Source organism: Chiloscyllium punctatum, chromosome 30, assembly GCF_047496795.1.
Source record: "Chiloscyllium punctatum isolate Juve2018m chromosome 30, sChiPun1.3, whole genome shotgun sequence".
Lineage (NCBI taxonomy): Eukaryota > Metazoa > Chordata > Chondrichthyes > Orectolobiformes > Hemiscylliidae > Chiloscyllium > Chiloscyllium punctatum.
This window is the reverse complement of record NC_092768.1, coordinates 41152661-41166653: the sequence shown is the minus strand read 5'-3', so window position 1 is coordinate 41166653 and position 13993 is coordinate 41152661. Positions and strand designations below refer to the sequence as shown.

The window sequence follows — 13993 nt, the reverse complement described above, 5'->3', positions numbered from 1 at the left end:
TTCGAAGTTTCTAAACCTCGAACGCTCACGCGTCTCTGTTCAGTACCCCCTCTCGAACCTAACCCGTTTCCCATGTTTTCTTTTCCTCATTGTAAATCACAAGCACTAATTTATTTTTATTCTTTCATTACATCTTTACTTTCGTGCTACATCATCGAAGGGAAACAGTTTCCATTTATATACATATATTTATTATAAATGTGTGTTCTGCAACGAGCGCTGTTCCTGGGAATATGTGGCTCAATCCCACCGGCTGTGCAGTGAAACCAACCGATGTCTGTAGATGTGTGTGATGTCCAGACATGCTCTTACACTAATTTGCAGAGTAAGGTTAAGGATAAAACGAGTAATAAAGCAAATTTCTCTATTAAATGTTATTATGACAGGTTTGGAACCATAAATATTTGTGACATGGCATTAAAATATCTAATTAGTTGTTAGTAGAGTCAGCTTGAGATAGGATACTAATTTAATAGATGGAATAGCTAAATATCTATCATGACAGGTTTGACTGGAATGTGCGATCTCTGTAGCAGAGCTGATAATAAATATCTAATTATGACATTAGGAAAATATTAAGTAGGGTCTGGAAAGAAAGGCCATCGTTGCAAGAGTTAGTGCAAAACATCTAACCGTTGACATTGGAATAACATTAAATAGAATGTATAACTAAAGAGGTAATGGGAACTAACATCACTGGTTTGTTGTGTAGCTAGAGGGAGGTACTTTGATCAATATCGTTGGACATGCTGACAAGCTGACAGCAACATGATAAAAAGTATAAAAATCCACGAACCCTGAGGTTCAGGAGCATTCGAGAATCTGATTTATCAGTGTCACGGTTTTTTTGTTTGAAAATAGAAGACCTATTTCTTGAAGAACTCTCTGTGCCTCCTGGTGATTCTCTATATTTTCTCCCCAACACGTTCAGCCAAGAAATGCATGATAGGGGGAGAGGGCGTGGTCATCCCCTTGACTATTTTACGTAGCATTCACCTGTGCTTTTGTTAATCAGTTTTCCCAAGATTCGAATGACGACTCATTGCCACTCGAAACTTCAGCTTGCTCTCTCTCCATGGAAGCAATCTGACCCGAAGTGATCTCCAGCATTTATTATTTTCAGCACTGTACCAACTATCGTCTGAGCTGGGGAACTCATTGACCATGGAAAAGTTGTTCCGAAATTGATTTGGTGGTTGTCTTTTTTTTTCAGCTGATGCACTCAACTGGCCACTCTCTTGTATCATAAACATTCCATGATTCTGATCTGTATAACGTTCCTGATGTCAGAGTAGCTGTTGCTGTTTGTCTCTGGGATAATGCAATGGTTTGTGACTTGTATAGTGGACGTAGCGTCATCTCGACTTGGATCCCTCTCCGTGGATGTTGTCTGAAGTGCTGTGATCTCTCGCAGTTGTTGCTTTCAGTCTGTCATGGTAGAGTCTGCTGAAGGTCAAGATGAAGTGATACGTAACAACATGATTACATTTTTGCTTCTTCCTCCAGGCCAGATAAAATGTTACAATTTTGATTGCAATAAGTTTAAGCATTTGTTTAATAATTGGAGACTTTAGATGGTAGATCACATTGTACCAGTTGGCAGAGAAGAGTGATGTACAGGAGTTACAACCAGAAATATGTTGCCTCACACAGCTGATCAGATTTTATTCCCTATTTTTCACACTTCAAATGTTATACACTATTCTTGCCAAGGTGAATCAAATTAGTGATAAATTGTATGGATTGGCAAAGCCAATGAGTTTTTTCTCCCGGAAGTTCGAATTCCGTTCAGAGAATCTGCGCAGTGTTTCTGAATGAACGAATTCGAAACGGTTCTGAATTTCTTGTTTGGCCTCTAATAGCCCAGTTCTTACAGAAGCTGACGCTGAACTTTGTCCTCTAATGGAACATCTGAACATCTTTGAACCACCATCAATTTTCTTGTTACGAACAAATAAACGAATAGCAGCTCAATCAACAACAATCGTTGGCAATAATGTGATTCCCATTCATTTGGGGGTAATTTATACTCATTCTGTTACACAGCAGTTGTTCTTTATTGCGCTGTACAGTTTACTGCAAACACCTCATTCTCAACACACTCCCGCCCATCCCTCCCAAGTGTGGAAAATAAATAAAACAAATTTAACGAGTGAAGACGTTTTATGTTCATTGTATGCTTCCATTTGAGTTCCATTGTTTCACATTCGCAGCCGGTGGTGATATTCCTCCTGAGTCTAAATGTAATCTTGTAAACTTCAATGAGATTTGCATTCGATTACGGGAAGTAAGCACAGGTCAGCACTTATTGCCTATTGCTAATTATCCTGGGTGGTGGGTATCCTCCATGACTCTCTGCAGCCAAGAAGCAAAAAGTATATACAGTGCTCTAAGAATGACAATTCCAGTCTGGTAGTTCGACACACCATTGTTCTGCCATTCTCACATTCCGATCACTTAATCTGAACGATCAAAATGCTTTCTCTTCAGCATTCTAATACACCCCTTACTGTATAAAAGCTGCCGATTCCACGCTTCACTGGTTCTGACAAAGAGTTATCCAGGCTCGAAAGTTTAGCTGTCTGATTCGCTTGTGGTCTCCAGTCTTTTCAGTCGAAATTGTAGCATCTGTAGTAAGTTGCTCCATGATTGCGACAATACAGATGCAAAACAGTACAGATCATTCGAACTGGACCTCTCAGTTGATAAATGATAATCTTCCGGTTTTCTTTCAATGACAAAGTTTGTGGATAATTTCCTTTGGATTGAGTGCACAATAATTCGTGGTGATGTTTTTAGCAAGAGTGCTAAAATTAATATGCACGAGCGTCCATGGGTAGTCTCAAACCACAACCCGCTCAGTTAATAGCCAAACCCGCCAATGGATAGCGTCAATAGAAACTCTGGCAGTTGAGTTTGCCGATGGGACACTCGTAGATATTTTGGAAACTGGTGTACAGACTTGCTCGTTAACGAAGTATTTGCAAGGTTCTGATGTCAGCCTGGCACTTTATGTCCTGATGTGCAATATTTGGAATTGTCTCAGTAATACAGAGTAATTAATTTCGTGGAGACGTTCAGAGTAAATGTTCGGTATCTCAAAGGTGAAAGCAAAGTCAGCAATAACTAAAAACGAAGAACAGCTGGAAAAACTCAGCAGGTCTGACAGCACCTGTGACGCGAGTAGTTCTGGTGTTTCCCGGAGGCAGGACGAGGGACCCGAATGAGGGCAAGATTCTTAAGACCCGAGGAAGGAAAATATGAAAGAAAACGGCAAAAAGCGGAAATATGGGGCATCTCTGGTGACCTCTGTGGGGAGAGAAGTAATTCTTCTTGGGAACAGAAACAGATTGCTGAGTGTAAATTTGGAGAAATTGATATTCTTTCTTTCTCCACTCATAAAGGGAATTGTGAACTGTGAAATTGGCATGGAAGTAGATATGTGCAAAGAATTCGAAAATGCAAAAGGTTAGGTGTGTATACCTGTCGTTGTGAAATGCACTATCACCTTCTCCCATCCCTCACGCCACAAGCTCCCAGAAATCTCTCCCCACTGATGCAGAGTGGGCGGTACGGTGGCGAGCACTGCTGCTTGATAGTACCAGGGATCTCGGTTCAATTCCTTCCTCACTGACTGTGTTGAGTTTGCACGTTCTCCCTGTGTCTGCGTGGGTTTTGGCCGGTTTCCTCCCACAGTCCAAAGAGGTGCAGGTCAGGTAAATTGACAAAGCTAAATTGCCTGTTGTGTTTGGTAAGGGATATGAGTGGGTTGCGGACCGGTGTGGATTTGTTGGGCCAAAGCCCCTGTCTCCACACTGTGATCATATCTAATTTTCGCAGTCTACAAATTTTTATCCAAATAAAATTTTTTTAGCCGAAGCTGAAGACAAAAGTGCTGAAATTTGAGGTAGCACTGGATCACCAACCCAGACCTGATGCGCAAAAGATCTTCTGGTCACTTTAGCAAACATTTGGCTTCATAGCCAGTAATATAATGAAGCCGGAATAGTTATATGAAAAGTATTCCCATGGCCGGACGAACATGACTCCGTTTATTACTGATGAAGGGCTTTTGCCCGAAACGTCGATTTTGCTGCTCCTCGGATGCTGCCTGAACTGCTGTGCTCTTCCAGCAACACTCATCCAAAAACATGACTCATAAACAACGACGTGTTGACAGCTCTTCTAAAAGAACCTTCCCTGACCGGGAATCGAACCCGGGCCGCGGCGGTGAAAGCGCCGAATCCTAACCACTAGACCACCAGGGAAACATGCTAACCAACTTGACGCGATGCAATTTACACTGAATGCAATGTTTTGACATAAATTGGATTTGTCGTGTTTTTATTGTTTTTTTCCCATTCGCTGGATATTACACTATTTTTCATGTCTGGCTTTCTACAACTCTGCTTTGATTCGTCTGTGTTTGAAAGTTGTGTGTGGCTTCGTTCGGAGTTCTTTTTTGAAAAAAAAATTGTCTTGACGATATTTCACTTCTTTTCTTTGGGACAAGAAATTTGCCGTCGTTGTCTGACCTGAATCATGTAAATTCAGTCATACAGAACTGTGCTTGACTTTTTAAATGTCCTCTGAAATCGCCTTTAAAGCCACGGGGTTGTTTCAAGCTACTGCATCTAAGAATATTTAGTTCTGGATTATTGGCAATGTGCCAAATATAGGACATAATCCTAATTTAAACATAATTACTTTGTCCTTTACTCTGACTTCAGACTCTTCCTGTGAAAAAAACATTGACGGCACCTGGGATTGTCATTGGCTCATTCAATGATTACTGCCTATTCTTATTCCCCTTCAGAAGGCGATTGTTAGCTGACTTTCTGAACTGTTGCAGTCCATGTGTTGTAAGTGAACATACAGTGACATGCGGGAAGCAATTCCAGAATTTCGACCACCAGTACTGAAGGGACGATGATATATTTCTAAGTCAGGGTGCTGGTAGGCTTGGAGTAAAACTTGCAAGTGGTGGTATTCCCATTTAGCTGTTGACCTTGTCATTCTATAGGGTATTGGCTGTGGGTATGGAAGAAATGAAGGATCTTTAGTGAATTTGTGAAATGCATTTTGTATATGGTGGTGGAACGAATGGATGTTGTGGATGCGGTGCCAATCATGTGGGATGGTGTCAAGCTTCTTGTGAGTTGTTAGAACTGCACTCATCCAGGTGAACAGGGAGTGTTCCTTCACACTCTTCACTTTTAAATGGTGGTCAGGCTTTGGGGAGTTAGACAGTGAGTTACTTGCAGCAATTTACCAGTCTCCAGCCTGATTTTTATCGAGCCAATGTATTTATATGGCTAGTCCGATTCAGCTTATTGTCAATGGTAGCTTGCAGGATGCTAATAATGTGGGATTGAGCAATGGCAACATAATTGTATGTTGAAAAGCATTAGTTAGATTGTCTCTAATTGGACATTTTTATTGCCTGGCATTTGCAGCATGAATGTGGCTTACCACTTACCCGCCAAAGTATGGCTATTATCCAGGTTATGCTGTATGTGGACATAAACCACTTCAATATCCGATGATTTGTGAATGTTTCTGAACATTGTGCAATGTCCAGTGAACATCCTCACTTCTAACACTGTGATGGACGAGGTGTAATTGATGAAGGAGTAAAACAGGATTGGTCGTTGGCCACTCTCTTAAAGAATACCTTCCGAGCTGTTCTGGAGCTGAGGCGACTGATCTCCAAAGTGTTCTTCTCTTCTATGTGGTCAGGTATAACTCCAAATAGTACAGAGTTGTCTTCTGATTCCCACTGACTGCTCTTTCGCTAGGGCTCCTTCACGCCACACTTCGTCATCTGTCGACTTGATGTCAAGGCTGTCACTATCAGCTCCAGTTTGAAATTATGCTTTCTTGTCCATGTTTGAAGCAAGGCTGCATTAAGGTCAGGAGCTGAGTGGCCCTGGAGGAATAAAAACTGCGTGTAAGTGAATAGATTATTGCTGAGCAGATGCTGTTTGAATGCACAGCTCCTGACAACTTGCATCGAGTAATTTATGACTCAGAGTAGACTGATGGGGCGGTATGTTACCTTGTTGGATTTGTCCTATGTTTTGTGTCCATGGCACACCTGAGCAATTTCACACATGTCAATAGACGCCAGTGTTGTAGCTGTACTGGAACTGTTTGGACAGGGCTGTGGCAAAGACTGTGGCACAACTCTTCAGAACTAATGGCGAATAAGGGGCCATAGACATTGCAGTATCCTGTACTTGCAATTGTTTCTTGGTATCACATTGAGTGAATTGAATTGCCTTAAAACTGGTATCTGTTGTGCTTCAGACCTTGAGATGCAAAGTCTTTTCCACTTAGATTGGGAATCCTATCATGCAAGCATGATTAAAGGTATTATCAGTGTGAAGGCAAGACATCATCCCCACAAAGACTGCATGATTGTCAATTGCAACTGTAGCAGACAAGTTGGTAAGAATTAAGTCAACTATGTTTTTCCATCTTGTTGGTTCCTTCACCATTGCCTGACCCAGAGTTGCTGCTGTTTCTGATCCCAAGAGGCTATTTTAATTCCTTTTCCCCCTTTCTCGTGGTTAGTAGAATAGAGAGTAGATAACAGACACATATTGACCAGAGCAGATGAGATTTTATTTCTCTCCCATTATCACCACCCGACATCATTGAGTTGCTGATTACATGCTCATGTTTCTTCCAAATTCCACTATCTGCCACAATTGGATGTGAAGCCTGGTTATGGAACATGACCTCGGTCTCCAAATTAATAGTTTAGTGATAATCGTATTGAGACATCACCTAATCGCTGTATGACTGCACCTTGATATTCTATTTAACGTTTGTTTTTGAATTCCACAAACCCACTGAGTTAATTTAAAGGTCTCTCAACAGTACTGCATCTGTCCTTTAAGAAAACCAGTTCCAACTCAGTTCAGCAGAAACTCATTTTGTCGTGCATAGACGTCATTTTACCCAGAAATTGTTCAGATCCCTCAGCTCTCTAAGATTAATTTATATTTGTTTTATAATTTTCGACATTATTTCTGCAATTTTTGTAATACAATGTTAAATAGTCAGGAGGAAAGTCTTCACACAATACTCTATAAGCAAGTTGTTCAGTTGGACTGAACAATGGCAAAAGGAATTGACAATAATGGGGTGATTATACTTTGGGTGGACGAACAAAGCAAGGAAATACCTATTGAATGGTAGGACTCCAGGAAATACAAAGAAATGTGTGTTCATAGATGCTTGAAGGCAGCAAGACAGGTAGATATATTGGTTAATGTAGTTAAGAAGGCTTATAATATACCTGCCTTTATGAGTCACAGCATTGAATGAAACAGCGAGGAGAATATTATAATAATACTCATAATTATTATTATTATTATTCAGCGGCACATAATGTTATACAGGCTAAATCTGGAGTGCTGTGTGCAAATCTGGTTACCATGCTTTAGGAAGGATGTGAATGCACTGGAAAGAGTGTAGAGGAGCTTTGAGGGGATGTTGTCTGGGTTGGAGTGATTCAGCTCTCGAGAGACTTCGTCTTCCAGGGTAGAACAGGGAAGGCTGAGGATGAATGTGATAGAAGTATTCAAAGTCCTGAAGGATCTAGACAGGATTCATCGGGAGAAAATGTTGCTTTAATGGTGTGTGTCAATTACTATGGAGAGCAACTTTACTGGAAGGACCAGGACATTTCATTTATCGACGAAATATATTTTCACTCAGTGTTGTGGATATCTGTAACACACTAAGTAAAATGGCATTTGAGGCAGGAATATGCAAAGCCCCTAAGAACTAATGAGATGAACATTTCAAACAACTTTTCATACCGGGGGAGGGGTCAAATTTTGGAAAATGGGATTAGAATAGATGCATGTTTGATACCTGGCATGGAGACAATAGCATCTCAATTGACAGTAAAATCTCTGACTCTTGACAAAGAGCTGGATGATTGAATTGGTCAGATCTGGAGAAAGGATTTAATTTGTAAACATAGAGGACATGTAATGAGAGGAAGAGGGAACAGCAAAAACCTAAGCTAGCTGACAGAATATGGGGAGATATCGGGATTCTTGTGGCACCGTGATTCTGTCTCCATGATTGACTTGTAGATCCAGGCTCATGTCTTGTCTGCCACAGAGATATGCCATAACATGTCCAAGGCAGTGTTTTAAGGGCCAACTGTCACTGGGCCTGAAACCCAAGATTCCAATCTCACCTGCTCCCAAGGATGAATCATAATATAAATAAACAGGTTGATTTAAATAACTAAGCCCTGTTTCCCAACTGATCCATATATGCCCCATTTGAAATTAGGGGCTTTTCTGGTACCGTGGTTATTCGGTACCAGAAGGCGTGGATTCAAGTCCCATCTGCTCCAGAGATGTATTTTAGCATCTCCGGATGTGTCATATGAAAATGGGATACTTTTTTTTCCGTGAGCTGAGAGGTGCTTGGGTTTCCAACTCATTGGCTTTAAATATTGGTGTAAATGGAAGAAAAATAAACACCCACTAAATTTCATGCCTCTTGTACCCCAGGTACTTATTTCTATTTCTGTAATATACATGAACTATCTACCTGTGTTCCTGAGATCATGCCCACCCACGCCCCTGCTGCTCCATTTTCCAATATTTTGGGTGTTTGAGCCATTGCATACAAGCATTGACAAAGAGCAATTCGCAAATTTGCTATTATTCAATCGCTGTACTTACTGTTTTTTCCTTTACCTGTAATTTTCGGTTTTTATGTATCAGATTGTTCTTTTGTTCAGTGATTTATGCACATATTTCTCTGACAATCAGAATCACTGGAATCATACTCCAGCATAATCATGGACCAACATATCCTTCACTTAACCATTTCTATCAACTCAGTAAATCAAAGGTAGTTCACTAGATAATGGAGGAAGGAACTCCATTACCAGCATCAGTAGCAGGCATCTCTAAACATGAGGTTTCAACTTGGTGAAGCTACGAAACAACATAAAAACAAGTGATAGACAGGGATCAGCAATGCCACAAACTACAGATCAGATGTAAATTCTGCACTCTGTCACATCCATTCGTGATTGTTGGATAACAAATCACTGGAAGAGGATGTTTTACAAGCACCCCCATCTTCAACGATAGAAGAGCTCAGCACATCTTTCCAAAATATAAGTCTAAAGCATTCACAATAATCTTCAGCCAGGAGTGTCAAGTAGCTGATCTAACGCGTCTTGCATCACATGCCAGCCTTGAAGCAATTCGATTAATTCCAACCTTTGGATCGTATGCTTACAAAAAAATGGACATATGATTTGTTTTTGTGCAATTTTGTGGAAACTTCAGCCGCTACCACCCTGACAAGCAAGGAATTCCAGATTCCCATCACTGAGGGAAAATGATGTTCCATGCGTCTCCTCTAAACTTCTGCCCCGGACTTTAAGTCTGTGCTCCTTGGGGATAGAGCCCTCCATACAGGTCTCTTCTGCCTCAGTTCTGCTCAATCTTTCTTTAATTCTTCCGGCTCTATCTCTTTCGTTAATTATCCGAAATAACTCTCGAGTGAATAAACTAGTCCCATTTGCCTTCGTCCGTGCCCCACCTCCGCCTCAGCTATCAACTTCCCAACCTTTGGCAAAATGTCCTTGCGGCAAGTATTACGCGGCCAGCTGATGTTCCATGCCTGGTAATGGCAAAACTAATCAATCACATGTCGTTTTTCATCGTCAATGTTGAACGCAACTTATCTCATTAACGGTTGTTGTTCGATAGTGTCAGCAGACCTTCGGACGATGGAATTAATATTCACAATTCTTGACCAAAATAAAGGAGCATGAATTGCTGAAGCAGTAAAATTCTCGGGAATCTTACTTTGAATCAATCAGTTTTCCGTCCGCCCAAACTGCCTTCTAGACTTTGTATCTAAGTTCGGATCCTTAGAACAGTCCTTTTCCCCTTCTTACATTCCTGTGATTATCTTTTTTTTTTGGACTCTCATTAGGGCATCTGGAGCTTCAAGTTTTCTTCTCCAACAAACAGGGCATTTTGCGAAGTCTCAGCCTTATTGCACACACGAAATTACCTGCTGCTAAGGTGAATGTAGACTACCTTTACCAATTTGTCCCTGGCTCTATCCATTTGTTTTAAATCCTTCCTTCATTCGCCATCTAAATTATTATTCTGATTCCATTAAAATATTGTATGCCAAAATCAAACAGCAAACCATTTTGTGCTTTCACGTGTTTTGTACTACATTAATGACACTGTTATTTTTCATTTCCTTGGTGGTATGGTGGTTAGTATCTTTACTTGTGACGCTAGCGACTGGGGTTCAATTCCCCAATGAGGCGTTTGCAATTAGGGTTTTCGTTCTCCGGCGCTTTTCTAAAAAAAATATCATAGGAAGAAATTATAACGTTAAAATTAAAAATCACACAACACCAGGTTATACTCCAACATGTTTAACTGGAAGCACACTAGCTTTTGGATCGACGCTCCTTCATCCAAACTTGTCGGAGATACATCACGAACAGAGCACAATTAAAAATGCGCCTTAGTTATACCAGAACTCATGGTTGCTCACTCATGGCCTCAGATCAGGAAAAAATGGTCTTTCATTCGAATTTCACTCTGTCCCGGTGCAAAGTAGTCAATCAGACAACCATCACACTTTTGCTTCCGTCATGTTTATCGCACACAGATTAATGTCACCAGTTGTTCAATCATGTGACAATTAAAGTCTGTCATAGACCATCGGAAAACTTTGTCTTCCCTCACCTCTGATCCGTGGCAAGGTTGGACGCCAATTCCTTCACCCCCAACTTCATTTTCATTCAATCTCCTCCCTCTTTACCTCTTCCTTCCCTTCTCTTGCTGTTGTTTCATTCACCAATGAGCATTCTTTGCGATTCATTAAATGTTAAAGGAAACAAAAAGATACAAATATTCAAGAAGACTGCTTGAAAGAAGACAAACACTGGCAACTTAGATGAATTAATGTTCTCTCATTCAATGGCGTCCACTTGAGATATACCCAATTTCACTTTCGGATGACTCCCCTCGGACGTTTTGCTCATGGGCGGAATCGAACTTACGGGATCCTTCCAACTGGAAGGTGATGCCGACGCGGTTTGGTATAATTGTTGCTCAGCGTCGGGAGAACACTTCAAAAAAGATCCAAAAGAGATTTACGTGTATAACTAGAGAAAGATACAGCTGAAGATGGTTGAGTTTCATGTGGTTATGGCTGAGTAGTGAAGGCAACGGAAGAGAAATCGATCGGAGTTTCCCCACGCGGGTTTGAATCCCGTCGATATTTTCAAACAAAGTGATTTGGGATGTATCATGCCTGAGGTGCCACTTTGCTCAACAGAATGCAATACCATAAGTTGCTTTTCTCCATTCTATTCATCTGAAAAAAAATTTGCTACAGATTCAATAGACCTTTTTTGTGAGGTATGATTCTGTCAGGAAAACAATCAACCAAATTCTCCCTCGGATCTACGAGTAAACAACCCCCAAGGCAAACTTCGGGACACGCAGCAACAGGTGACCGCACCAAACTATTCACACGAGCGCGCACATACACACGCAGACAGTCATACACATGGACACACACTCTCTCTCTCTCTCTCACACACACACACACACACACACACACATACGCAGAGACCCTTTTTTCAAACACGCACGGTGGTACTCACTCTCTCACGGGGATATTCTGTAATCCCTCACACTCACAAACACACTCTCTCAAGCACACACATACGCTGAAGAGAGCACACACCCAGACTCACTCCGTCTCTCCATCAAACATCCACGCAATCTCGCTCACACACGCTCTCTCTCTCACAAACACACACACATGCACGCGCACACACGTGGCCTTTAAGAAAATCTACTTTGGAAATAACGCTAGTCTGACTTCTGGTTCAGATATTAAGAGACTTACCTGAAACGTCGATTCTTCTGCTCTTTGGATGCATCAGACTCTCGACTCAAAACTACAGAATCTGCAGTCCTTGGTTTCGCCCAGACATGAAAAGTGACGTCATATCTAAAACGCATTGTCTTGCCTGAGATGTCACCCTTAATTTGGGTGGAGTGATCTTGGGGCAGAGATTTAAAATACATTCTGGGAATTACATATTAATTAACCGAAACCTGCACCTCCATTGTAACGGATTACAGATTACACCTCCATTGTAACGGATTAGCCTCTTCGGTTTGGTTGGTACATTCACTTAAGTGGTATGAACCTTTTATCGTTTACTCATAAATTCTGTGCTGGATGCATCCTCTCTCACCAACTGCCTGCGGGGGGAACACGGGCTCTGAAAGCTTGCGGTTTCAAATAAACCTGTTGGAATCTTAATGGCATCTCCTCGTGCATCCAACAACAATAACTTGAATTTATCATTTACCTAGGTACTGCAAAACATCGGAATTGTATTGCATCAAGTTCCAAACGTATAAATATTTCTGCTTAATAGTTTTGTAAACGGATTGCGGTGTGAGTGAGTTCCTTGAAATACATGTGTGCATCTGAATTGAGTATCAATACCTTCAGTGATTGAAAGGATCGTCAAAAATAAATAAGTAATAAAATTGCTTCGAATGAAATGTGATGCAGCCGATCCAAAAACAATGGTTGGAAATATATGCAAAAGAGTCCTATGACAATGGAAATCATAAAATGAATTTTCAGCCATTCCACAGAAATAAATTAAGCACAGAAATATGCATCATACCTTTATCTTTACCAATCGATAGCATGTGCTTTAACACTCCCTGGTGGTTTAATGGTTAGCATTTGGCACTTTCACGATTGCGGACTGGGTTCGATTCCCAGCCAACAAAACGGTGTTTTGATTACTGTCACGTAGGTGTTATTGTATCAAAATATTAAAAGAAGTAAACATTTGCCAATTTAAAATTAACGTTTACACAGCTGCCTGACAATGCGAAGCCATCCTTTTCATCGTACGTTTGTGCAAATGACATATAATAGGATGTAAGAGGATGAATGCTCGATCATCTATTCACTTACTTTGATTGACATTTCACAGATCCATAACCCAAAACAAAAGGAGAAAGGATAGGGAAAGAAAAGCACAGCATGTCAGGCAGCACCCTGCTGTATATTTTCCAGAGGCACATTTCATCGACTCTAGACTCTCCAGCATCTGAGGTCCTCACTCTCTTCAAAAACATAGCTGAATAAGGTGAAAGAGCAATCCTCCGAAATTGCAGCACTCCACTCGCTCCACTACAACACCTGGTTCACCATCAAACCAGCTGACTCATGTTAGTCTGGAGCATGGACTTTCAGATTTTAGAGGCCAAATGCCAACTGTACAACACCATATCCTGCCTCCCACTTCCCCATGAACCACTGCAACCCATTATGGCCAAATCCAAGACACCGTCCGTGCCCTCACTGCCTCTGAAGATCTCCGCTATACTGCCTGCAAACTCATAGCCCCACCCCACCGCCCCAGTCACTCCCTGGCATTTCCACCTGCTCCCTAAGATCCACAAGCCCAACCATACTGGTGACCTATTATCTCGCATGCTGCTGCCCCACCGAACTCATCTTGTCCTCCTATGACTCCATCCTCTCCTCCCAAATTAAGGCACTTCCCACTGACATCTGTGACACCATCGATGCCATCCATATCTTCAACAACTTCCACTTTCCCGGTCCACAGCGCTGTCTCTTTATTAAGGATGTGCAGTTATTATACACGTCCATACCCCACAAGGACGGTGACCATGCCCTCTGCTTCTTCCTCTCCAATAGACCCATTCAGTCCCCCTCCACCAATACCCTCCTCTGCCTCACTAAACTGGTCCTCACCCTTAATACTATTTCCGTCAACTGTTCCCATTTCCTCCAAATCAAGGATGTGTCCATGGGTACACGGATGGGTCCTAGCTATGCCCACATCGTTATTCACCATATCAAACAGTTCCTCAACTCTTTCATCATTACATCAAGCATT

At 41.5% G+C, this 13993-nt stretch overlaps 1 non-coding gene across 1 annotated transcript; it reads right to left on the bottom strand.

Moving 5' to 3' along the window:
- Positions 1-4196: 4196 nt before the first annotated feature.
- Positions 4197-4268, bottom strand: trnae-uuc (transfer RNA glutamic acid (anticodon UUC)). Its single transcript has one exon. It is a non-coding gene; the product is annotated as a tRNA-Glu (tRNA).
- Between the last annotated feature and the right edge of the window lie 9725 nt (positions 4269-13993).